General features: G+C 36.2%; 1 protein-coding gene across 8 annotated transcripts in view; it reads right to left on the bottom strand.

Moving 5' to 3' along the window:
* LOC308196094 (uncharacterized protein) overlaps nucleotides 1-26,708 on the bottom strand; it is a 596,499-nt gene that overhangs the window by 455,708 nt on the left and 114,083 nt on the right. For all 8 annotated transcript variants that reach the window (XR_013952064.1, XR_013952065.1, XR_013952066.1 and 5 more), the window contains exon 3: nucleotides 6,480-6,528. The gene's annotated coding sequence lies outside the window, so the exon portion shown is untranslated. The remainder of the gene's footprint in view (nucleotides 1-6,479; nucleotides 6,529-26,708) is intronic.

Here is a 26,708-nt window from a genome sequence, read left to right as displayed (position 1 = left end):
AAGGTAAATGTAGAATTCTGTGCCCTCCATTAAAAGACAGCTCCAAAGCAGAAATATGGAATAATTATCTGATCATAGATGGTGTTGAAGAAAAGGCTTACAGATTTCAGTGGATTTCAGCCAATTCAAGTCATGAGTGGTTTGCCTCAGAGGGAAAAAAGAGGTAAACTTAGTTCATGGATGTATTAAGCTCAAGATACTCGAGGGACTTATTTCGCCCACTCAGCATTATTACAGCCTCAATGGATATACTACTCTCAAGTTTTCCTACCATACTAAGGTATAAATATGTAGAAGTGGAAAAGCAACAAAAACCACACAGGATGGTTCCCCCATACATAAAAAGGTGGTTATAGCAGTAATCATCTGTACTACTCTAATTTGATTTTTGTTTTACCACAGTTTTGTAATAGTAATCTTGAAGAACATAAAGTTCACACATTAGGAAAAAGCATTTTAACTGAAAAGTCATTAATCATAGTTGGGTGAATTTGGGATATTTAAACAATGTATATTAACAATATACAATGTATATTAAGAATATAAGAACAATTCCAGGAAAAAAAAAATAACCAAAGCGTAACAGCATCAGTGGCATGGAGATCTAGCTAGATCTTCCTGTTCCCTTCTGTCTAGGCATTTGTGTGACTTTACAAAGAGAAAAACACTGAAAATATTAAAAATTGTAGGTAACATTTTCTGTAACTATGGTGCATCAGACTTCAACAGATGTTCATTCACCAGGAGAAGCTAGAACTTTCACAGTCACTAACTTGTCACTAATAGTCATAGACTTGTCACTTCATAGTCACTAACATAGTCACTAACTTGGACAACTCCTATTAAAATCTAACGTGTTGAACATTTTGATGTGCAAGTCAGTAGTGCATTGTGCATTCTTCAGTCTAATTTGGTTCTGAGATCTGCATTAGGAATTTTCTTTCTGTTGTGGTCAAAGATGCATGCATTAGCTGTTCCATCATCGTTAATTATTCATTTATCCTGAATATAAAATCATGATATATAGCATTAAATAGCATTTCCTTTATATCCCTGTCATCTGAGTATGCGAGGCCTTTCAAATCCTGCATAATTATTACAGCTCTCTTGTCAGTTTGTATTATTGTATAATGCCTATTTTCACTGAAAAGGGGCTCATTATTGCATGAAGAATCAAGAGAGGAGAACGCAGTAGCCAAAACAGTTTCTTTTTCTGATTTCCACTTTAATACCTCTCTCATGTATGTTATTTCCTCTAGATTTCATATGAAGTAAGCAAAATCCACTGTATTTCTGGACATTTACAGGAAGACAGTAGAAAAACATTAGCTCGTGTAAGGTATCCTTCCATTTTTCTGATTGAATAGGACTTTAGTTTTATAATTAATTTTCACATTGAAATAATATTAAAATTTATCAAGATAATCTTTTATTAATCTATGCAGAGTATTTATAACCATGTTTAACAGTTTCTACCACAGTAAGACACTGCTTTTCTTCTCCAAAGTTTAGTCAATCAGAGGCAATGTTCTTTAACCATAGCTTAACTTTTGTATTTGAAAAGGTTTTCTTACTGCTGTCAAAACCAATGTCCCTATCCTAGCACAGCAGCGAGCTCCATGAAGCACCTCATTTAATAAACAGCTAATTGGGATATGGGTTACATCCCTCTCTAGTAAAACCCAAGCAAGCTTCATTGCATTTCTAAGATAAACCTACTGTGCATCACTTAAGGGTCTCTGCCTTGATATCCAAAGTAAAGGACGAATCAGCACTTCCTTATCAACTCAGTCTCCATGATGAGTTTACATGGTAGTAAAGATAAGAGGAAAGTGATTGTTCCTTTAACACTAGTATGTATAGAAGAATTGTATGGATTAGCCTTGTCAACTACAGAAAACAGCAGGAGTTCAAGACCTCAGCAAATCAGCATTGTGAGACTGAGCAGAAAAACACCGAAGGAAAAAAAAAAATCAAACAGTGTACATAAAAAAGAACTTGGCACTTTGGACTGAAAACTAGGCTCCAACTGACGTACAAGTAAAGGATAAAAGCGAGGTACCACAACTGAATTGTACATTTATTATTCTGTATATCTTTGACTCTCAAGCATGATTGCTAAGGTTCATATTTGTGCTTCAGAATAAAAAGTGACTGCTCCAAGTTTCAAGAAAACTTATTCCTTCTCAGAACACAACTGTTTGAGAAAAGTGTTTTTGCTTTACTTTTTAAATCTATAGGAATTTGCTAGTGATGTCTGTGATAGAAGTATGAACTTGATGTACTAGAGCTCTACCTTGATTTTTCTATTTTTAAGAACACTTTAGTATTTCCTTGTTCAGGAAAACTAACCTTTGATCTACCCTGATCCTGGAAAACAAAAGCAAAGCATAGTTACAGCAGTAGTAGATTAAAGTAATGGACATAGAGGAGAGAGCAATTGAGTCTCAAAGCATTATGGAAAAAATAAAACACACTGACAAAGAAGAGATTAAACCATGGTTATGCAGTTATTTGTCAGATAACACATACTGTCTAGTAAGACACTGATCAGAAGAAAAGGTGTCCCTGTGCTCTGATTTTGCGGCATTTGTCAGACAGAATGGAATTGCTTACTGAGGAGTACATTTTAAACAAAATAAGTGAATCAGTACAAAACACCAAAGAGTGAGCCAGAATCCTTAACGAAAATTAGGTTTTATAGAGGCACCCAGCACAGTGGTTTTCCATTATGCATCAATCTTAAATCAAAAGACCCATTTATACAGATAAGATTGCTGTTCTGAGCCCACAAAATCTACTTAGTCAGCAGTGTCCCTCATGAGTCTATCTTGAGCTCTGCTCCTCACTGAGATATATACTACCTTTTATTTAAATGGAGTGAGAGTCTCATGAAAAGTATCTCCTGTGGGGGTTTTTAACCATGCTCAATCCTGGATTTGATGTTTACACATTTTTTTTTCTTTCAGGAGTAATATAATTATAGAGAAAGACATCAAAAATGTCTTTTTGATTAGAGAGCAATTATATTTCCACTTTATGCTTATAGCACATTCTTTGTATTGCTCTATATCACCTCAGGCAGAGCTCCTTTCTGTACAGTTGTAGGACACTGGAAACAAAGATAAAAATGATGTATTACTGCTGCCAGAGATTTGAATTTTCCTCCAAATTTATGTACACCAATGAATAAAAAGAAAAGGTCTGCTTTTACTTAAGCACATTTGCAGCCAATTTGTTACTTATGCATTAGTTGCATAATTTTATTGAGTGGATTGCAGCATTCGTCTCTGTCCTTCCAACCCTACCATAAGTAGTAGCAGTATCAATCAACTTGAAAATAAGAAGGGTTCCAGGTGCATTACCAATCATTTTATTCCTTTTTTCTACTCAAAGTCTGATAATGAAAAAAGAGAGAAACATACTGACTTTAATATTACTTGTTGTGTTTCTAAGTCCTAATCAAGCTCATCACTAATTAAAGAAGGGCAAGGGAAGAAAAATCTGTTTTCCTGATACCAGTCACATTAGAGGTGGTATAGTAAAACAGTCCAGTAAATAGTATGTTACACCAGTATTCTCTTTTAGTTCAAATTATATTGCAAATCTGACTGAAAAGCCATGTTCAGTCAAGGAAGATATTTAGCACAGTTTGCTAGCTAGAATCAGACAAAAGCCCTCCTACTGTTATCTCATTTTGAATGCAGGAGAATGTAGGATACAACCTCAAAGTACTGCTCTATCTTCAAGAAGAGGTTGGTGAAACGTTCTGAGTATGAATTTGTTGTGTATTTAGTGACTGATTCAGCAAAAGTTATTGATGAACAGGTAGATAAGGGGTACTAAAATATTTTATTCTTATTTTTCTTGTGTTATACATCAGCTGCTATTGTAATACCATTTTGTTCTTTCTGTGAAATGATCCTAACAAGTTTTAGTACTGTTTTTCCATAAGTTAAGAATCTTACAGGTGGATGTAGATAGAAACTGTAAGGATACTGTTGGTATTTTTCACCTAGCCCATTGAGATGTTTGTCATCTTACGTAAGATAATGCATGGAATGTAGAGAAAAAGGCAGGCCAATTAAGTCTTCAGGTTAAAAAGTTTAAATAAGTCTTGCAAAGTATTGTTTTGGAGTAGAGAGAGGCTGCAGAAATGAAAGTTCACAGCAGAGATTGTCTCATCCATATCAGGACAACATTATTAAAAGTCTGATTGCTTACAATTCAAAATGCAGTGAAAGTTGTATCCACTTAGGAGAAAGACTATGCCTCCACAATGCAAATTTTTAAATTACAGAATCTAACTGGAGGATAAAGTAATACATATTAGCAGTGCACTTTGTTTTAAAATTCATCATTATGCACAGATCCTGGAAAGCCTTTTGTTTCCAGGGACAACTGATAATTCAACAATATCAGTTACTAACGCTCTCCACTTTGCAAGTTAGAGACATAAATGCCTCTTGATACTTGGAATGGCAGCCTTCAGAGATACCCATGTAAATTTTAATTGGGCTGTACCATTAATATGTGTATACAGAGATGAGCAAAGGATTGTCTGTACCCTCACCATTTGGGAAGCTTTACACATTTATCACTTATAGAGCACAACAGACCTGCTTTATTAATGAGGTGTTGCACAGCCGCTAATTTTTATTCGGCCTGATAGCCATTCATCTCAAAGAGGAAGCCAAAATCTCGGTAAATAACCTACATGCAGGGAAGGGAGGAAAGATGGGCAGAGAAGACTTATTTCTGTTGAAACAATTTCAGTAAAGCTATAATTACCGCTAAACACTAATGCGGTCATGGTTCAGTTGCTATGCAACCATGAGGAAGTTATAGTTACCTGCTGCAGAAAAAAAAATCAAGAGAAGAATAGCCAACTGACTGACAGGAGATATATCCTTACTTTATCAAACAAAGGACTGACTCTTTCACCTTTTGTTATATTATGCCAAACATTTTTCCTTTATCATTTTTAAGAACTTACATCAATACCTTGGCCTGCAATACTTGAGCAGCTCCACCAGTCCAGCACAGGGTGTTTTGCCCTCCCAGGTGTAAATGGGGGCCTGCAGTAACCAAACAGCAGCACCCAAGCCATTCCTATGACAGCCAGCCTCTATTCTGTAGCTTCAAGTTTTTGTTTTCTGACTCCATAGTCCTAAATCTCACCCTAAACAACATTTAGAAGGAGTTGATCCACTAATTATGTTTCTTTTCTGACTTACTAATTTCATGAGGAAAATAAGCAAAAGTCCTCATCTACTAGTTCACAATAGAAGTTCAGAACAGATAAACCACACTTCTGATAGCACAGACCGATGCATTTCACCAAGGCTTTATAAGCAAAAAATTTACATCCTTTCATGCAGTGCAGCTTCTGTAGTAATTCCTAGATACGCTCTTACAAAAAGCAGCTACTAAACAGGGAGGGAGGGAGGAAGGAAGGAAAACCTCCCTTCTCCTCAAGCTCCGTTTATAATGTCCCTTAATGAGCTCCTTACTACTAGGTGGGCTACTTACCCTGCTTGGCTGATCCCTAGAAGGTCTCAGCTGTGCACATAATGTCCTGCACAGGTTGGGACAAATGCTTGAATTCATTTATAAGTTACTGAAAGTTTTGTAGTTTGTTGTATTATTTCAGCATCTTCCTGCAAACTAAAAAGCAGCAGCTTACTACGGAGTAAGCAGCAAAACCATCTTTGTAATTTTCAAGTTTTTCACACATGCATCTATCAAAAAAGAAGTTAAAAATAAAAGTGCATAATGATTGCCAAGTTTCTAACATTAAATGAGGTAGAAAAAGTAATTTCACAATAGAAAGGACCAGTATTGATGTGAAACTGGATTTTTTTAAAACCCTAACTCTTAATGACTATGTTCAGCAACATCTAGTAGAAATCTTTACTTAGCTGAATAAGGAAAAACAGAGAGAGAAAAAAAAAACCTTCAATCTGTATTTCAGATATCCCTGATTCATGTGAATTTATTGAATGTGTTTTTTCCCTCTGAAATAAAAAATATATAATAAAAAAATAAATATACAAGCATTCAAAAATACAAATCAGCAGTGTTTTTGTTTTTGTTTTTTTTTTTTTTCCCCAGCAAGAATTGGCTTCAGTAGAAATGCAAGACTGTGTCTGGGCAGAAGACATATTAGAATTTAATTTGGAATTTGGGGAATACTGAATGTTTTAAAAAGAGTTATAAGATTTAAAATAGAATTATTGGACCTCGAGAGCTTCTGGATTACATATTTATCATGACTTCTACCTAGATAAGTCTTTGAAGAATGAAGGTCCTTTAATCTGTTATTGAAAAATGCTGTCAATTACAATCCATTTCATGATAGAAAAATGTCTACTGCACTTAGAAGTAGTCAGATGACATAGTATTTTTTTCATTTTGCTTGGAGTCACTGTGAGACCATTAAGCATTTACTTAAATCTCATGAGCCCCATGTTACTTACCTATGCAGTTAGGGTAATGATTCAAATATCTTGAGGATTTATGACCATTCTGGGAAAAAAAAAAAAAAAAAGTATAAATATTTTCAATAAATAACAGCTAAATAGTTTACCGTGTCCTAATGTGTAAATGATGACAATACTCCTGGATTAAAGGAGTTCATATAATTCCACTTCTATGCCACTTACATAATTCCCTGTGCCACTTCCAACAGCTATATAGTGACTTTTCTATGACCACCAGTCTTATCAGAAATAGCTCATGTGAAAAAAATCATTTTTCTTGTCATCAGACTTGAGAATTTCAGGATAATGGCTAACCCTTGAAAAGATATGAGTACAAAATAACAACCCTCCTATTCTAATTTAGAAACTAAATAACACTGAGGGTCAAGATTGAGTTACAGTGGGGTGGTGTACAGCAAGAATTGTTTAATGTGCTTTTTAATATTCTTTTGTTTGGAGAGTGTAGTAGGGGACTTCATATTCTAATAGCTTTTGAAGGCAGTCGAATTCAATCAAAAAAAGAAAATGCACATTAATTACAGTATGCAATAGACCAGAACAGCACTAAAAATGTACAACGCAGCTGAATATGTGTTTAGGATGTGAATTATGTATACTCCAAGAGGTAATATAAAAATGACTCTATATAAACTCTGGTTGCTGATTTTTCTAAGCTAACTAGATTGTTCATTGTTTAAAAATACACCAATTAAGTGGTATTTGACAAATTTGCCTCCTTTTCCTATTTATAGATCACTTTAAAAAAATCAGTTTCCTACAAATTAGGTTAAAGAATGCTTTATACATACTCACTATACATGATATTTCATAATTTGCATGCCATACGCATTAATATTTTCAACATTTCACCTTTTCATAAATGCACAAGCAAATAAATTCTTTTCTTTCAAAATTGTTTCTAAGGAGGGAAGAGGCAGAAAATCTCATGAAAATAAATCACATGCAGTGATGTGATTCGGCCATCTTATGGCTGACGCCATTTGTCCAGGCCTGGCCAGTGCTGGTATGGAGAAAACTTGCAGTTTTTTTAAAACTATTTTTACATTTCCAGACAGACTTAAAAATAAAATAAATAAATAAATAAAAACCCCACCAATAATGCCAACAACAAAACACCAAGGTCAGAAAACCAGAAGTTATATGGGGTTCCTGTCCAAAACTGAGGTACAGTGGAAGTAGCAGCCGTATGTACACTTTTTCTTTCAGTTCGAGAAGAAAAACATTTGCAAGAGTGCAAAAGGACTGTTCCTCTTTTTGACCATATGACATTTGAGATATTAAGCCTTTGTCTAGGTACAGATCTGTTTCTCTTGTTTTCTTCATGTTGCTTTACCATAAGAAGAATTATCCTGCTTCTTATAAACCCCTAGCTATTTTCTTGCAATAGCAGCAGCCTGCAGCATGAACTGTATCCATCTGCACCCTCTGCATTGCGCTTATCACCCTTCCATACAGCTCAGGTGAGCTCTAGGGAAGTTACATCCATTTACGTCAGATGACTATCCAGGACAATATCCAGTATATACATTTTGTTTTACTACTTTTCTTTAAATGTCTCAATCATTAAACAGATCCTTTAAACCAGCATATATTAAAGTGAATAAAATATTTCAGTTTCATAGAGGTATTTTTTTCCCACCTTTCCCAGTCCTTTCAGCACAAACATATTGCACACACTATGCTGCTGAAGTCAGTGCATTTTTCTTGCAATTTATCTGCCGTATTTTTACAAACCATAAATTGTCGCTTTGTCACTCTGCTGACTGGCAGCCCATCCGCATTGAGCTGCAATATCCAGGTTTTTAAACTGACAGTATATTACTGTCTAGCATCAGCAAGTCCCAATTGATTTGAGTTGTAAATTAAATGCCCTGATGGTTGTAATATGGTGATTTATTACTAGAGTCAGTGGAGGTTTTTCTTTGCAGTGGATGTGAGTGCGTGCACAAAAATACAAGTCTCTAGAGTCACATTCAGAGTGTGAATATTCCATAATTTTCAAGCAAACCACAGCGTGAAACCTGGTCAACAGGGACTTTCAGGCAAATAAAGTTATGGAATGAAAGGACATCAGCTGTGAAAAGCAGACACTGAAAATGCTTTGTGTTCACATTTCTCTCTCTCTGTTTTTTTTTTTTTTTTTAAGGAGACAAAAGTTCTCATGAACCTGTTAGTAACAAATCTCCTAAACTTGATTGCAAGAGGAGCTGAAACAGAGAATACAGAGGAAAAACAAGCAAAAGTTCTTTTTTTTTTTTTTTCATTTTAAGAGGCTGTTTAGTATTTAATGGTAATAAAAAAAAGATGAAACCCTAATCTCTTGGAATTATCTAAAATCCTCCATTTATTTTCTGCATCGGTATTAGTATTTCATTATTTTTTTTCACATATTGGAAGTGAAATGAGAAATTAATTTTCACTATTAATTTTCACATTTATTTTCTATGATAGTTATATTTTTCAAAAATCAAAATCAGTATATGTTGAACTTTGGACTTAGCAAAGGATATATATTTTTTCTTTTTCTCTCTGTTTACTTACAGAAAACATTTCGTTTAGGCTTCACTGTACCTGATATCATACTATAAAGCACAAAAGTAGTTTTTAACAGGGTGACACACATAACGAGCATGCATTTATCACCTTTCTCTGCTAGGCTAAACAGTTCAGTTGAATACTTTTCCAGACTACTTGTGGCTCACACTTTGTTTGCCATCCTAAATTACAATACTATCACTTTGACTGGAAAGGATTGAGAGTGCAATATTCCACAGAGTATTTCCTAGGGCCAACAACCTCCTAAGTTAGCTCCAGTAATTCCCCTATTAAAAACAACAACAACAAAAAGAACACCACAAAAGCCTGTAAGTGTCACTTGGATTGCTGGGAAGAGGAGACAAGTGCCTCTCACAGAAGATAAGGAGGATAGGCAAAGAGTCAGAAATTCCTGCTAATGATCTGATTTTGTGTTAATGAGCCCAGGACTCTCACAAAAATCATTAATTCTGATACCCGATGTTCACTTTGATTTCGCTAGAGATTCAGACTATTTCACACAGTTCTTGTGACTGTATAATTTATAATATTTTACTAAAATCTTGTGCGATGCCCACAGGGTTCTGCAAGCTTTCCTTCCCGTTCCTGCAGTGCTTGAATGTGTACCCGTTGTGAAAGACAATTTGTTGTAACTATTCATATCAAAGAGACAGACAGAGAAGACTCTTCATCTGGTTGAGGGAAAGCTTTAAAATTTTTAGAAGACTATGCAACTTGAATCAATGGTATAAATGCAATACAGATATTCAGTCATTATCTATGAGAATAACCTTGTTGTTCCAAAAAACGATATCTTGTTTTTTAGTTAAATTATGGTCTTCTTTTGCCTGAACCTTTTCAGGTAAATGCACAGCATCAAGCAGCACTGTACAACATCTTTAATAAAGAAAGCTAGAACTGGGGAGATACATGCTTAACTGTATACAAAACTGTGCACTTTAGATGGCATTGATTACCTTTAATGTAAGGAAGTCAAAGGCAGAAAAACATGCGACTGATCATCTGGATCCCATCCAGTCAAAGGAGGGAACAAGCACACCAGAGAGCGTGTATTGCATTTTTTTGTAGGGTGTGACAAGTCATCATGTAAAAACATCCATCTGTCCTACAGATTGTAACTGGAGGGTATGTGATCAGCTGAGACCAAAATCCTACTTTTAGATGAGTAAATAATATTAATAATATTAATAAAATAATTCTAGTATTAGATTGTGCTAAAGAATGATATTAGAGAAACTGGACCTTTTTTCACAGGAAAAATTCTTAGCAGGTTTTTTAATACTGAAAGCAGATTAAGATATATTTTTTGTGAACAACAATCTACTTGATTAATTGGGGGAAAATCTGTAAACTGTCAAATTCTGATTGTTTAAGATAGCTATGTCTGGCCACTTATGTCACCAAGTCGCTTAACGAAAAAAAGCCATTTAAACATTAATGTATCATTTCCTCAAGTAAGATAAATATTTCTTAGCTGTTTGTTAAATCCTGCAAAGTTTGTTTCAGTTTCTGTAGACACACACGTTTACCTAAAAAAATCACCTCTAGTGAGTATTCATACCAGTCATTCAAAAGGAATTAAGCTGTTCCCTACCTTCTGTGTCTGTTTGCTTTGGGACTCCCATGCTGAGCCTGCCAACAGAGGTGGCTCATCACAGCAATCCTGTCACAGGCCGCCTGATGTTCACTCTGTTGCTACTGCCCTTCACCACGAGCCCTGAGACCCAGCTTCTATCTTTAAAGGCACATAAGAACTATACAACAATAACAGCGTTAAATTTAGTTACTTGAAACACACCTGACCTGAGATTCAGCTCTGTGTGCGTGACAATATTTCATTTACCAGGAATTGCAGGGTAAGGCTGGAAATATTCCTGTACGAGTAGATATCCTGCCCAGGAGAAAATGATCATTAGGAGGAACTGAATGTTTTCTTTAGCATTACCACATCACTGAGTGATGGCTCACCAATAAGCAACTGCAAAATGTATCTATTCAATCCTTCATTCTAGGATGCAGATTTCGTCTGGAGACAAGATAATGTCAGAACATTGAGAGGTCTGTATGAGACCACTCTCCATTTTGCACTTCCATCACCTGCCTGCCACAGTATGTTATAAAAGAAGCCAAAAAAAAGGGCCTTCTAAGACAGATTTCATGGTGATGGATTTCACTTGCTTGTGAACACCCTGGATCTCAGAATTAGGACAGCATAAGGATTCAGTTGGAATTAAGGCCAAAGCTTGAAACACTGAAATGTTCATCATTTCTAAAGGTCTGAATGATCATAATTTCTGTTTCCATGGAGATTTTAAAACAGCTGTAGATTTTTTTCTTATGCAAGATTTTTTTTTTTTCTTCATACTCTTTTTAATCATCTCTAGTATTAAGGTAAACTATGCACATGGATGTTTCAGAAGATCTCTGAACCTGACCTGTAGATAATAAAACCAGTTCTAGCCCTCATCCTCTAGGAACATACAAGTCCCGTGATTTTGTTCTGTTGATATAAATTCCTTGTGCATTAACAAAGGCAGAAACTGCTTCTTAGAAAAGATAGGAGGTGACTTATAAATGTTGGGTTTACAGCCCTGGCTACAACAAAAGCAACTTTTTCAAAATTAAAAAATGCATATTCGACATGATGGAACATTTACAGAAATCTTGACAAGCGTAGGGCTACAGAACAGGATCATCAGAACAGATTAAGCTTATCTCACCAGAGAAACAAGCATGCTTACATACAAAACTAACATTTTGAATAAGGTTGTGAATGGTCATTCCTGTATTATTCTGTGTTTATTAGCAATGATTGTACACCACTTGTGGGAAAGAAAAGCATAAGGTTGCTTTAGTTTCTGTTACTATTCATTTTGGACTAATATGTAGTAATGGCTGCTAATGCTCTATAGACTTGTTTTTCCTTAATGTGTGAACAAAAATCCTGTTAATGCCAATGACAGTAACCTGAATGCTTGAGGGTTGAAGAGATCACGTTTTGGTTAGCACTTCATCAACATTTCCACTGTTGATTATACAATCCTTTCCTTTTATTCTGGGTGGGTTTGCATTCACTAGAAACTCATCTAAAATTAAATTGTTTTCATAAGACACGGTAGTCTTAGTTGTTGCAGTTTTGGCTTCTGCTACAGATGCAAGCCATTTTCCATTCCAGCTTAAAATTAACGTAGAAAAGTATTGCAAATAGACTGGGTAGACTTCCAAGAAAAGGAAGCGGAGAACCATTTCTGGAATGAAAGACAGAAAATACTGAATAACGAAACCATTTTCCTGGGTATGCATGTAAGGAATTTACAGAGCTTATTCAAGACAAAATAGTGAGTACCCCCAGGTTGGTGTTAAGATTACCAAGTTAATAGGTTAAGTTACCAAGTGAATAGGTTAGAAGTATTTAATATAACTTCAGTTATAGTTGTTTGATTGTAGATACCATTAGTATGAAAGAAAAAATTACTATGCAAAGATCTAGAAAGATAGCAATGCATAGAGAAGTATTAGGGGTTTATACAGATAGATAATTTACATGAAACCAACATTCACACATAAAGTCTTAGTAAGATGGGCTTATCTAATTTTGATCAAATCAACTAGATTAAAAGAAGACATTTCTGGGAAATGCATAAAAAGGCTCACAAAGTTCCCGATGGTTGTCTGCACGAACCCCATCATTTTCTGCTTTTTCTGGATTTAACACACTAATACAAAAAGCTGAGAAATCAGGCTCTGGCATTGTTTTACCACCATACCTGGCTTAGCTCACAACGGAAGAAGAACCAACTGATGCTGTCACTGCAAGAGTTTTAAAAATAACAGGCTCACCACTTGACTAGCTGAAATGTCAGTGTATTGGCAAACTCATGGTGAGTGCTTTGCATTGTCCCAGCTGTTTGCGGGAAAGGTCTTCTAACTCAACCCTGAGACCTGAGAGCATGTGTCAGGGGTAGAGGCTGCTTGGCTTTTTGCAGTTTGGGAAAGTTTTGCAGAGTGCAGTATTTACCATATTTTTTCTATTGTTCCAAGTGCTTATCTGATCCTTCTTGAAGGTGGCTATCACAAATATAATTGCTATAAATCTGAAGAAGGTCATGTGTGTCTGAAAACCTGATCTTTTTTTTTTTTTTTCTTTTAAATATCTCAGGAAATGCAGTGAAATATTGCTTCTCCCTAAGAACATTGCCTTGTTAAAAGCAATGTGTGGTTTAAATAATAACCGCATTTGTGAAGGAACATATTCACTGAGGAGCAGCACAGAACAGAACATTTTAGTACCTTGGATAAACTACCACTCCTCTTTAAGAGGACAGTCGCTGAGGGCGAATACTGGGGCTTCTGTGAAGCCACTGATTTTACTGCCAGGGCTGAAAACCACATGAGCAAATGAGAGCACTGAAAGCCGCTCTATCTGCTAACCAGAATTTGGGAAATTTTGGTTCCTACAAATAAAATACAATGATGATCAATAACAGCTTTTCAGATCAGTTTATCTTAAAAAGGTAAAATTTCCATGCTACTTATATGCTGAATGGTAAAAGCCAAGCACCCGCAATCAGTCCTCCTGTGAGTTCTAGGTACACTCGCTTTACCAACCAGCTTGAGGCACTTTTTTCATCTGTGTGGCTACTAGCAATATCATGGTAATATTTCGCATGTGCAAGTCAATTTTTTGCCCAATCTTTAGGTTTCTGGCTTGGGTCTATTATTATTATTATTATTATTATTATTATTATTATTCCCAAATGGAGTGCATTTCCTTAAGCCTACTTATAAACTTACTTTTGTCAAAAAAAAATAAAAAATTAACCCTGTCTCTTGCATTGTCTGGTTACTTATACATGGATTGCTGAGTTGTTCTACAGAGGAAACACATTTAAGAAAACTCTCTTCTTACCAAAGAAAAAAAACATGCATAATTCTCTCTATAACTGCAGAAGAAAAAAAAAACAATACACCTTTATTGTTAATGCCACATACTTTCCTGCCAATGTAGAACTGTCATAACAGAGAGTTTTTCCATTGTAATCCTCACTCACACAGGCACATGGTTGTGCAAGAGTTGTTACCAGAGGTTGTCTGAATAGCAGACCGTTTTTCTAAATCTTTGAAATTGTTATTTCTCTGTGATTATTTTTAACTAGAAGAGGGCACCTGGGTCATAAAGAAAAAAAAAAAAAGGCAAGGTTTAAATGAGTTAATTAGTGCCCGAACACTATTATACTCTCTCATACTCCAAAGGAAGAAAGAGTATGCACTCATACAGCTTTGTACTAGACGCCAGCTGGCTACAGGAAATATTTTTCCCTGTCAGTAGTAGCAGGCTTTTCTAAAGAGTAATGTTGTAATTTGTCCACCTCCAACGCAGGAATAAAAAAGTAAGAATATTTAAAGAATTGCACATGGTGGAAAGGTGTGATATTCACTACCTCATCTGATATACATTACATGCAGCAATAAGATCATATATTTGTTTGCTGGCATTTGTCTGAAACAGTGCATCATCTCCTAGAGCTATTCTTACATATTATATCCCATTTTAATCCAAGGTAAATACATCCTTGTTTAATAGGATTTGCTTACAATTCAAGATGTCTTTGTTGGCATTATTATTACAGCTGAATTATGCTTGAACTATAATTTTGATTATTTTTTAATCATTTAAGATGAAAAGATAAATTTTTGCTTAAGAAACATTCCGCTAAATTATTATTGCTTAAACCAGAGATGGTTTGAACCTGGTATGCGGATTAGAAGTCTTTTGCTGTGAGACAATTACTCATTTTCAGGCAGTGAACTGCATAGATAAGAGACCTGAATGGCCTATCCCTTGTGTCATCTTCCTCTGTCAATGAAGTTACTCTGTACAACATATTATTTAATACTATTCTACTACACTGTCAGTTGATTCAAATGATAGTGTACAGCAATTCTATCTGCATACGAACATATAACTTGCCATGACCATATATTTTCTTGACATTCATCCTATAATTTCTTGTTCATAATTTCATCTTGTTACTGCTTTTTACAGCTCTGTGCATTAATCTATTTATATAAATCACCTCCCTCCATATACACCTATTTGTTTTTCATAAGCCATACTAATGATAATACATATTTACTTGGAAGGCAATCAATGACTGTGCTCTATATATTGCACTTTTTATTTTATTTGTTTAAATTCTGCCAAAACAAATCTCAAAACCTGGGGAAGGAAAAGTGATAACTAAGTATAAATTAGCATGGTTAAAACTATAAGATGGACAGTAACAGTTTATGAGATCTGAAGAACAATAATAAAAAGGGAAGGTATGAATAATTTAAAATTAGGTAGGGTATTTGTAGAAATAATGGGATTAATTCAAGAGATTAAGAAATCTCTTGCTTAATCTTCAAGAGTTCAATTGCCATTATTTTGATGAGTAAAGATAAAATAAGTCTTTTATTCAAGAAATAAAGATTAAAAATTTGTGTTAGAACATTAAGTCATGAACAATAATTGCTGAAGTTTTAATATTTTCTCTATCACTCATTCAGGAAGTTGAACTCACCTTTGAGAATGAGTTCAGCCATGGAGGTGTTCTCTTTTCCAAGTAATTAAGAACAAAATACTAGACCAAAATTAGAGTAAAACTGTGAAAAGACAACCAAAAGATAGCTGAGACTGTCTCCAAGGCTATAATAACAATAGTAACAATAGTTTTCATTATTACATTAAAAATCAAATTAATCACAAATTCAATGTAGATGCATTTTAAGTTTTGCAAGGATTGACCAAACATCAGACACAGCAATTTATATAATTTTATTAATAGCCATTGTTGCAACATTGAACATTATCTCAATAGGTGGTTCAAATGAACTTTGAATCACTTTAGTAAGTTCTGAATTTTCTTGAGACCATCTCTATTACTACAATTTAGGACTACAAAGTACAAAAATCTTACAAGTAATATCTTAATTCATGTGGTGTTGTTTGGGAAACATAACAATATGATGTTGCTTATTGGTCATGACTGACTGTTTGGGCATCAGGGAAAGTAAAATTGAATTGCATTGAGACACTACAAAGGGTCACTCCATTTATGCTATAAGCTAAAGAACAAACAAAAGGCAAACAGCTGCATTTATGATTCCTAAAGTCTGACTGAAAAATCTCCGCCTCGTAGTGCACATTTGGGATAAACTTACCCACCACATTTTATTTTCACATGCCTATTAAAATGAAAGTAAGAGTACTCAACTCGCAGATTTACTGCTATTTAATCTCTCAACGATTCCTACATCATATATCTGATGTAGCTTTTTTTTTTATTATTTATTATTATTGTCCTTGATCATTTCCCACTTACACTTGTAAAATAGAATATTAAGGTGTGAAGACAATCAAGTATTAGTCTCACTTCTCTTTGGAATACACTAGCAAAACACAGAGATTACTAATGTATATTTGTGTTTTCTCTTATAACACCATGTAACTCTGAATTCAGGCCCAGACTCTCTCTGACTACAATAGGATCAAATTTGTGTCTGTAATCCTTACCTAAGGGAGCTAGATACTAGTGTGTTCATATAATTAATTTATCATAGGGCCTATCTTACATTAAACAAGTGATTCAGAAATTAGACATTATCATGCCAAAATCATAGCAAAAGCATTACTCATACATTGAGTCATCACATATTTACGGAGACCAAAAAGAAAAGAAAAATCTTCTATATCTGGAGATTGCTAGATAAGCAGAGAATAAAAACATAATTAAGAGCAAACAATAATTTTAAAGCAGTGACTTCCAATAAATTGTACTAAATATCCTTGCTTTAAGAAGATAGAAGAAATTAAAACCTATGAGAATAACATGACTTCCTGTTCCTTTTTTGAATACTGATGTGCAGGTAGGTATTTTGCTATCTTGATTTCATGTTTCCTATACACTAAGTTCATTGTAAGTGTCAAATATTATAATCATCATGGTCTTAATTGACATGTCCTGTGTAAAATGCACAGCACTCAATAAGCACCATGTACAGGCCATCCATCACTCAAACTCAGGGACGATACTAGTGATGGACTGAGTTGTGAAAACTGAAGGCAAGGTAAAATGTTATTGTGATAATGGGAAGGATGTTTACAACAAGAAAAAACACAGGTGAATGAAAGGCAAAACTCTCACATCACAGACATTATTTCCCTTTCTTCTTTACTTAGAGCATCCTTCCAATGTTTCAAAGACTTTGCACAGCTTTAAAAGAGCTTTCAGTATAAAGCAAACATGGAGTTAATAGGACACAGAGTTCCATATATCGATAGCATAAATGTCAAAAAACACAAAACTGTAATTCAATCAAGGTCTTGACATGCTAGTATTTGACAACAGATACGGTCTTCTTATGCTAACCTAAGTCCATTCATATCAGTTCCATGCATTTCTAATACAGAAAATCATGGTTTTCTTTCTCTGTTGGGGACTGGAGTCCTTTTATGTGCCTCAAATAATTTATTTTCAGTATGCTTACATCAACATCTGTAGAAACAACAGACTAACTTTATGTAAATATTTGAGTATACAAAGCAGCTCTTAAGATTTATCCGCTATATTTGTAAAAGACTTAGCAAGCATGCAGCAACAGGTTTTGCATTTTTCCTCGGTTTATTGCAGGAATCGCAAATATTGTACTGGCTACTCTTTCTATGGGAGCTCATGTCAAAATACCTTTTAACTTCCCTGGGAGCAGGATGAGCTCCATTGGGTAATACTGTAACTCTTGCCTATGGCATTAGCTTGCTAATGTGTTCAAATAACTGACTCCCCTGAGGGTTTATCTTAAATGATGGAGACAAAGTAAAGAATTATGAATATATATAGCTAATACTTTTTTCCCTGAATATTTGCACTTTGGCCTAGTACAGTAATGGATCAAACTGAGCTTTGACTTCAAATGCTTCAGGAGCTTCATTTTTACATGTAACAATATCAAATGCTTTCCAGGTTTGTTTCTAAATGTAGAAGTGCCAGGAGGCAATGATACTTTAAATCTGACTTAGTAATCTTTGAATTTTCTGAGTTGTAAAAAGCAGGAAGAATCCCCCATACGTAACGGGAAAAAAAATAATTTTTGCATACTGAGAGAAGTAGAAATTAAGAATGGGAACTGAAGAATGTCTGCTTCTTTAACATTACTGAGGGGTCATGAATCCCTTTTAGTTAAGTTCATTTTTCATGAGATAATATTAATTAAAAGAATTCCATTGTTTTATAATTAGGAACTTCAAATATTTATCATGCTGCAGCTAAAAGATACCCTGCAGGAAGCAAGAAAGATAAGTAATCTTAATGGTTTCATCAATGTTTTCTAAAACGTGTTTTTCTTTCCACAACAACAAAGTCATTTGAAAGGTCTCAAACCTTAGTCATATTTTTGATTAGGCAAAAAATTACCAAAAATTAAAATATTTTCAGGACATATCAACCACAAGCAATTTTGTAGGACCACTTTTTTCTGTTCCAAAACAAAAAACAGTATTGTCTTTACTGCATTCAGAGATTGCTTGGCAAAGAAGTCTCCCTGAAGTATTTGGCTATTCTTAGTTAGTTGCATTCATTTCTGATCTAAAACGCAAAAATGTTCTATAGTTATGCAATACTCGGTAGAATTTATTTTCCTATGAGCACAGAGCTCTTCAGTCATATACAAGGCAGTCCCATCAAGGCCCAGAGAAAATTTGTTGTTGGAACAAAGTGGAATTTATTTTACCAATCTTCTTCAAAGCAACAGTCTCAGGCATGACCACAACTATATCAAGATGAGATCAAGAGAAGTTGGTTTACCACATTTACATTTCCTCTCTCTCATAGTGAAAGAATGAAAGTGCCTCAGACTCTTAAGGGGGAGGGAGACGAGACTTAGGTACCAACACGTCTTACTACAGTTCTGAATGTCTTTGCTGTTTGAATGTTAGCGCTATAGTCCTGTTCATCTTCAGTGATGCAATAATTAAAAGTTTTCCAATTATAACATTGCTTGACCAAAATTAACAGCAGCAATACAATGTATCATGGAAGTTACCAATGTGGACAAAGTACTTCTGGTTAGTTTTTTTCATACAATTCATCAATATTCAGTGGTAGAATAGCCTCCAATCCACCCAGAAGCGACAACAAACACCTTAGGGAGATGAGTGGCAAAGACAAATGTGGGGATCTTCCAAGGTGACATCTGAGACTGTTTAGCTGTGGAAACACCAATATTCTCAAATGACAAGACTTTCACTATCGAGTATCACACAAGGAAGAGAATATCTGTCAGTTACTGTTCTTCTGATTTATATTTCTCACACGCTCAGTATCTTTCTGTGCTCTAGACTACGTGATCTTGTTGGTCATGGGAATGAATGCAGTGATATGACATTTTATACTGAGCCCTGCCTTGCCATATGTTTCTCTTACTTTCCATCAAAAAGGTTCTTAATATATACAGAAAAGATTCAAAGCCTATGTGAAATCTCATATAAAATACCCTGATTATTTAACATGTATTCTTTGGGGGAATTTATACCTGAGAGTTTAAATGCTGTCTTATTAGCATCTCAGACAAAACAGAACTAATTTTTGTATGTATGAGCACAGTCCCACGGATTTTCCTTTACCTGCACATGTCAAATTATTTTCTTCCCCTTCATCCCACCTATACTTTGTGCAAGTGATCTGCTTTTATACTGTCTCCATCAAGTTTCCCCTTATGCAGAATTTATTAATCAGAAAAAGTGCAAGACAATCAAATTAGGTCTAGCATGCTCCAGCTGTCAAAAATCACCCAGCTGTGATTGATTAATAGAAGAATGCATCTGATTTTGTGGTGCAAGCCTTTCCTCAAAACAAAACAAAACAAAAAAACAGTTGTTTAACATGTTTCTGTCAGCAAACCTTCTCAGCTGGCAATCTTTATGGAACAGCCATCTGTTTTTGAGGATTATAAATACTTTATCAAAATATTTATGACATGTTTCTCCTGAAAGATGATATCTTCTCCTTTTCGATAGATTAATGTCTTAGGGGTAGCTGCAAAAGCTAACTATACAGTCAGAAAATAAACTTTAAGATTTATCTAATTCACCAGCGAATGACATAGCCCATAGCCTCAGTCCATTTTTTACTGTCATAAGAGATATTAAACTAACATCAACACTCTCAGAGATACTGTCATTTTATTAACAGATTTAAAGGTCATGCTAAATCAAAAATAAGTAGAATTTAAAATGGTTAATTTGAGGTTGCATCTTCCCTCTAAGCCCTCCTCCTGATTTAATACTCATTTGTCTATTTCCTGTCTTGACATTTTTCTGTCATTTGAAGAAGAATTAGAATACAGAGATTTAAAGCATTCATCTTATAGATGGGGATGTATTGCAGTCTCTGTTAATACTTTTCCTTTGCTGTCATGCAATTATCCATACGAATAAAACAATTATTACTTATTATTTACCATTTATTTTTCTGCAGTGACCAGAAGCATTAGCTAGATCAGGAAGATTTCACTAGACACAAAGCAAATATTAACTCTTGGCTATGGGGTTTTATAGGCTTGTAGAGAAGACAGGATGTGTAAACAATCAAGTATCAATAAGGCATGAGAAAAGAGGATGAAGGAAAAAGAATGATTTTGCATTGAATAACTGTACGTGCAGTTTGAATCAGTTTTCAGTTCTGAGCAGATCAGGAGAAGTAATATTAAGCTGCTATCCATCCCTTGTCAGGTGGATATTTTTTGTAGGAAAAATCTTGACGGTAAGGTTAGCAATTGCATTATTTTAAAAATGAGTCTTAGGTTAACTTTGAAAAAAGGCTTTACTTGCTTCCAGCTGTTTTGTACCACAGTAACTTTGATTTTGTCCTCCTGTGTAATATATATTTCAAGAGATCCACATATCTAGGAGAAAAGACTTTTTTTTTTTTCCAATTGTGACTAGAAGAAATATAAAAATAATGCTATCAAACACTGGAAATCTACTTTATCTTTCCAAAATATCTTGTGTTTTTAGCTGTGTTATTTCTAACTGAACACCATTTCTTAATTTATTTGATTTTCTTTTTATCTTTTTCCTCTCAAGCTATTCAGTATGGAATGTTGAAGCCTTTCACACTGGTGAAATGCCTTTATTTTTTTATTTTTTATTTTTGTCAAAAAAGAAACTATTTGTAAATAATAAAATGATATCTTAAAATTTCCTGTCCTTCATAATCTTTTCAGATGCAAAAAATAAAGATTTTTGCCATTATTACCTGCTCAGTAAACACTATAGCTGTCTTTTAGATAGATTGCATTATGAACACACGTATAATAATTGAAAGGCCACTCCATAGCCTGCCTCCCTGACATTCAGTCATTTTTGTCCTGTGCTAATGGATATGACCCAATCCTGTGAACAAGATAACACTGTGCCTCCCATTACTCACAAGAATAACGCTTGGTGCATACAGAAACATTTGCAAAACTAAGATCTTGGTGGAAGAAATAAGGCAAAAAGCAGGATTGCTACCCTGGACTTTTGGAGAGCCAACTTCGACCTCTTCCGGGACCTGCTTGGGGGTATCTGATGGGCTAGGTTGCTAGAAGGCAAGGGTGCTTGTGAAAGCTGGGCAACATTTAAACAGCATTTCTTCCAAGCTCAGGATTGGTTGCATCCCTAAGAGTAGGAAATTGGGGAAGGGTGGCAGGAAACCTGCGTGGATGAGCAAGGAGCTCATCGATAAGATCAAAAGGAAGAGGAAGGTCTATGAAATGTGGAAAAAGGGCCTGTCCTCTTGGGAGGAGTATAGAAGTGTTGTCACGGCCTGCAGGGACACGACAAGGAAGGCTAATGCCCACCTAGAGATGAGGCTTGCAAAACAGATAAGAGATAATAATAAGTTTTTTTTTAAGTATGTAAACAGTAAAAGGAAGACTAGGGATAATGTCGGTCCCTTGCTGAACGAGATGGGTGAACGGGTAATGGGAGACACCGAGAAGGTGGAGATACTAAATGCTTTCTTTGCTTCAGTCTTTGCTTCAAGGTCTCCCACCCGGGACTCCTCGACCCTGGCGGGAGGAGAAAGGGTCTGGGAAATGGAGGGCTCCCCCCTGGTTGACGAAAGAGTGGTTCGGGAGCATCGGAGTGGGCTCAATGCACACAAATCCATGGGTTCCGATGGGATGCATCCACGTGTGCTAAGGGAGTTGGCAGAGGTGATAGCCGAACCACTCTCTATCATCTTTGAAAGGTCCTGGAGTAAACAGGAGAGGTGCCTGAAGACTGGAGGATAGTCAATGTCACTCCGGTCTTGAAGAAGGGCAAGAAGGAGGATCCGGGAAACTACAGGCCAGTCAGTCTCACCTCTGTCCCTGGAAAGGTGTTGGAACAGCTTGTTCTGGATGCCATCTCCAAGCAATTGAAAGAGAAGAAGGTTATGAGGAGTAGTCAGCATGGATTCACCAAGGGGAAGTCATGCTCGACCAACCTCGTTGCCTTCTATGATGGCATCACCAGCTGGGTAGATGGGGGGAGAGCAGTGGATGTCATCTATCTTGACTTTAGCAAGGCTTTCGATACTGTCTCCCATGACATCCTGATAGCAAAGCTGAGAAAGTGTGGGATAGAGGAGTGGACAGTAAGGTGAGTTGAGAACTGGCTGACTGGCCGAGCTCAGATGGTGGTGATCGGCAGCACAGAGTCCGACTGGAGACCTGTGACTAGCGGTGTTCCCCAGGGGTCGGTGCTGGGTCTGGTCTTGTTCAACATCTTCATCGACCACCTTGATGAGGGAATAGTGTCTGCCCTCAGCAAGTACACTGATAACACAAAGCTGGGAGGAGTAGCTGACACGCCAGAAGGCTTTGCTGCGATTCAGCGAGACCTGGACCGGCTGGAGAGATGGGCAGGAAGAAACCAAATGAGGTTTAATAAGAGCAAATGTAGAGTCCTGCACCTAGGAAGGAACAACCGGACGTATCAGTACAGGCTGGGGGACGACGTACTGGAGAGGAGCTCTGAGGAGAAGGACCTGGGGGTCCTGGTGGATGACAGGTTGACCGTGAGCTAGCAGTGTGCCCTGGTGGCCAAGAGGGCCAATGGGATCCTGGCGTGCATTAAAAGAAGTGTGGCCAGCAGGTCAAGGGAGGTGATCCTCCCCGTCTACTCTGCTTTGGTCAGGCCTCACCTGGAGTACTGTGTCCAGTTCTTAGCTCCCCGGTACAAAAAAGACAGGGATCTCCTGGAAAGAGTCCAGTGGAGGGCCACAAAGATGATACGGGGCCTAGAGCATCTTCCCTATGAGGAAAGGCTGAGAGACCTGGGTCTGTTCAGCCTGGAGAAAAGGCTGATTCTGTAGTCTATGAAAGAAGGGTTTAAAAAGAATATGTGAGAAGTGTAGCAGAGGGCAAACTGGGCTGTTATGTATACAGTGCTGATTGCCCCCCAGCAATGTTGATGCCACCTCTGGATGTCAGTAGTTGCTTTTAACGCAGCTCTGACCTCCAGGTGATGGGCAGAAACCCAAACTATCTAAATTTAACCCTCAGAACTACCACGGCTTAACTCTTACTAATCTTAATCCTACGGTTAAATTGAGGTGCTGGGGAAGGGGAGGAGCAGTTTGCTACAGCTTTTTGTAGAGATCAGCATTACCCTATATTGAAAACAACTGTACAATTGATGGAGCCCTGCTAACAAAGAAAAACATGGATGCTTGAAGAAGAACAAAAGTACCTAATATATTTTTTTATTTAAACTATAATAAAACTATGGGTGAGAATAAACTATGAAAATAGATTTTGGGAATATATTTCATTCCTGAAAGAAAAGTCCATATTAAAGAAATCTAAGTGTGACTTCATGAAGTCAATGAAAAAAATCTATTAGATACAAAGAGACCATGACTTCCTCTCTCTTTTATTATCAACCCTAACAGATGCTTGTTATACACACTCCTGTGTCACCCCACATCCTGCTGGTCTAACCAACCCTCTGGTTGGTCTCTGAGACCTATCAGTGTTCAGTGCTCCGAACATCCTATACCCAGATGCATTCCTCTAATGGGACAGGGATACAACGGAGCTTTTGGGCCCGTCAAGTTATTTCTCCACAGAGAGGGTGGTCAAACATTGGAACAGGCTGTCCAGGAAAGTGATGGAGTCCCAATCCCTGGAGGTATTTAGGAGACATGGATGTGGCACTTAGGGACATGATTTAGTGATGGGACTTGGGTAGATCAGGTTGATGGTTTGACTCAATGATCTTGAAGGTGTTTTCCAACCTAAATGATTTTATGATTCTATGATTTTATAGCTATGAGATTCCATTTCTGATTGAACAGCTTTTTCTTTCACTCACAGCTAGTCTTCCACAGAGAAGGAGATTTGCCAGTGCTTTTTATATGCACACTGCTTTGAATTTAATGTACCTCCAGGTTGCAAATTTGAAATTTCTGAAACTGAAGCAGTTTCCCTACCATAAATTGCCTTCTAAACTTCTGAGCTTAGATCCAAACAACTCTGGCCCAAAATATCTGTTATTGAAATCTCGTAAAAAGAACGGTTTCTTTTGTGAGGCTGGATAACATGGTTGTACGCACAGCAAGCATCAAGGGAGTGCATCTTACACTGCTGTATTTTTCATACAGTCTTTGCATATGAATTGGATAAGTAGCTCAACACCATTAGCAGGCAAAATTTACAGTTTTGACATAAAGAGGTAAGATGGCCAGAGGCATATTTGTCACTCTTTTGTTTCAGTACAGCAGTGATGACTAACTGAAAAAGAAGATTAACTTAGGGGAGAAAAATGACATAACTCAGCAAATTCTTGGAAAGTCTACCAGGAGATATGTATTTCAATAAATCTGCCCCATTTCAGTTCCGATTACTGTATGCAATGGAGCATTACTTTATTAATAAGTGAATGACTGCAACTTTGTGAAACAAGTATGTTTGTATCAATACATACTACTAATTTTAAACTACACCCATACTCTGTGCATATGTCTAGTTCAAAACCCAGACAAATCCTAGCAAGAAAGTTGCCCAATAGTAGGCAGTAGGAAATGAAGACCAGGGAGGAATAAAAGAATTCAATTTTCTTCCATATAATTGACAGCAGATAAGTTAGATTTCAATTCTTGGAGTTTCAGCCATCTCTTGGTATTTGTATTACAAATAAGATTAAAAAGAAGAAAGACTTTGGGGAGAGTTTGGAATCAGACAAGGAACCAAATGACAGAACAAATGAGAAACGAAATCATTGTTAGGATTTTAATACTACTGAATTCAACTCCAAGTCTTACCTTGGACTCATCTTTGTGCTGTGATCCTCAGGAAGTATTCTAAATCTAGAATTCTTAACCAGGTATTTCTTATTTTATCTTTGATGGAAATAGTTTTAAATAAGTAAGAATTTAAAACAGAGAGAGAGAGAAGAAAGAAAACCAAATTTACTAACATGCAGTCTTATGAAAAACTGAAGATCATAGCACATGATAAATTTCTTAAGTCTAAAATGGGATTGTAGATGGGAAAAAAAAAAGCAAAATACTGTAATGGGATATGGTAACAGTAACATCACTCACAAAATAAACCAGGTAATTACGCTTTTTCATGCAATACTAAGTAGGTTTCATGTGAATTATTATAGCGAGCTTTGGGCTTTACGTTTCAAAATCTTTATCAATAAAATGGAGTAATTGTTTGGAGGAGATAAACAGCATTAAGATTTGAAAAATATAATCCGTGAAGAAAGAGTAGGTAGAAACAAGAGTAATACGATCAAGAAAAAGGAAGGATGAGCTGACAGGAAATTAATGTCCAGAACCATTAACACAACATAAATTACGTTATGAGGAAGATAAATAATATCATGACTGAAACATGACAGAATAAGAAACAGAGAACTCAGTGAGCCATGAGAATTCCTGAGCCATGAAAATGGAAATTTATGCAACAGCACTAAAAATTTATGTTATACAAGCCCTGCAAGGGACTGTATTTCGTCATTGTGTCTTATTGTACTGGAATTCAGCAAGGCCACACTCGCAGTGCAATTATATCATGGGTGGGAGTGGGGTTCTATGGCATAATCAACTGCTTTCTGTTGTGACATCAGCAGGTAACCCATGTTGGAGCCCTAAACACTTTCTAAATGCTTGAACGTTACCACATGTTGGGTGTTTTGGGAAGATCTACAACGTCAGAATTGTTTGTGACCTTTAATAAGTGACTGTATGACATTCCAAGTGATAAGACGAGGGGAACTGGCCTCATGTTGTGCCAGGGGAGGTTTAGGCTGGATATTAGGAGAAAATTATTTACTGAAGGGGTTGTGTGGCATTGGAATAAGCTGCTCAGGGAAGTGACGAGTCACCATTCCAGGAGATCTTCAAGAAATGTGTAGATTTGGAACTTCGTAGCATGGTTTAGTGATGGACTTATCAGTACTAAGTTAAAGGTTGGACTAGATGATCTTAGAGATCTTTTCCAACCTGAATGATTCTATGATTCTATGATTAAAAAGGTCACAAGGTGAAAAATAGCCTTTTACCAGCACTACTAATGGCAGAAAAAACCAATAAACTCTAGCAGGTTATAAAAACCTAATCTAATCTTCAT

This window comes from Anser brachyrhynchus (genome assembly GCF_964034855.1).
Source record: "Anser brachyrhynchus genome assembly, chromosome: 5".
NCBI classification, from domain to species: Eukaryota; Metazoa; Chordata; class Aves; order Anseriformes; family Anatidae; genus Anser; species Anser brachyrhynchus.
The sequence above is the reverse complement of the archived record's forward strand: the minus strand, read 5'-3'. Positions and strand labels throughout refer to the sequence as shown.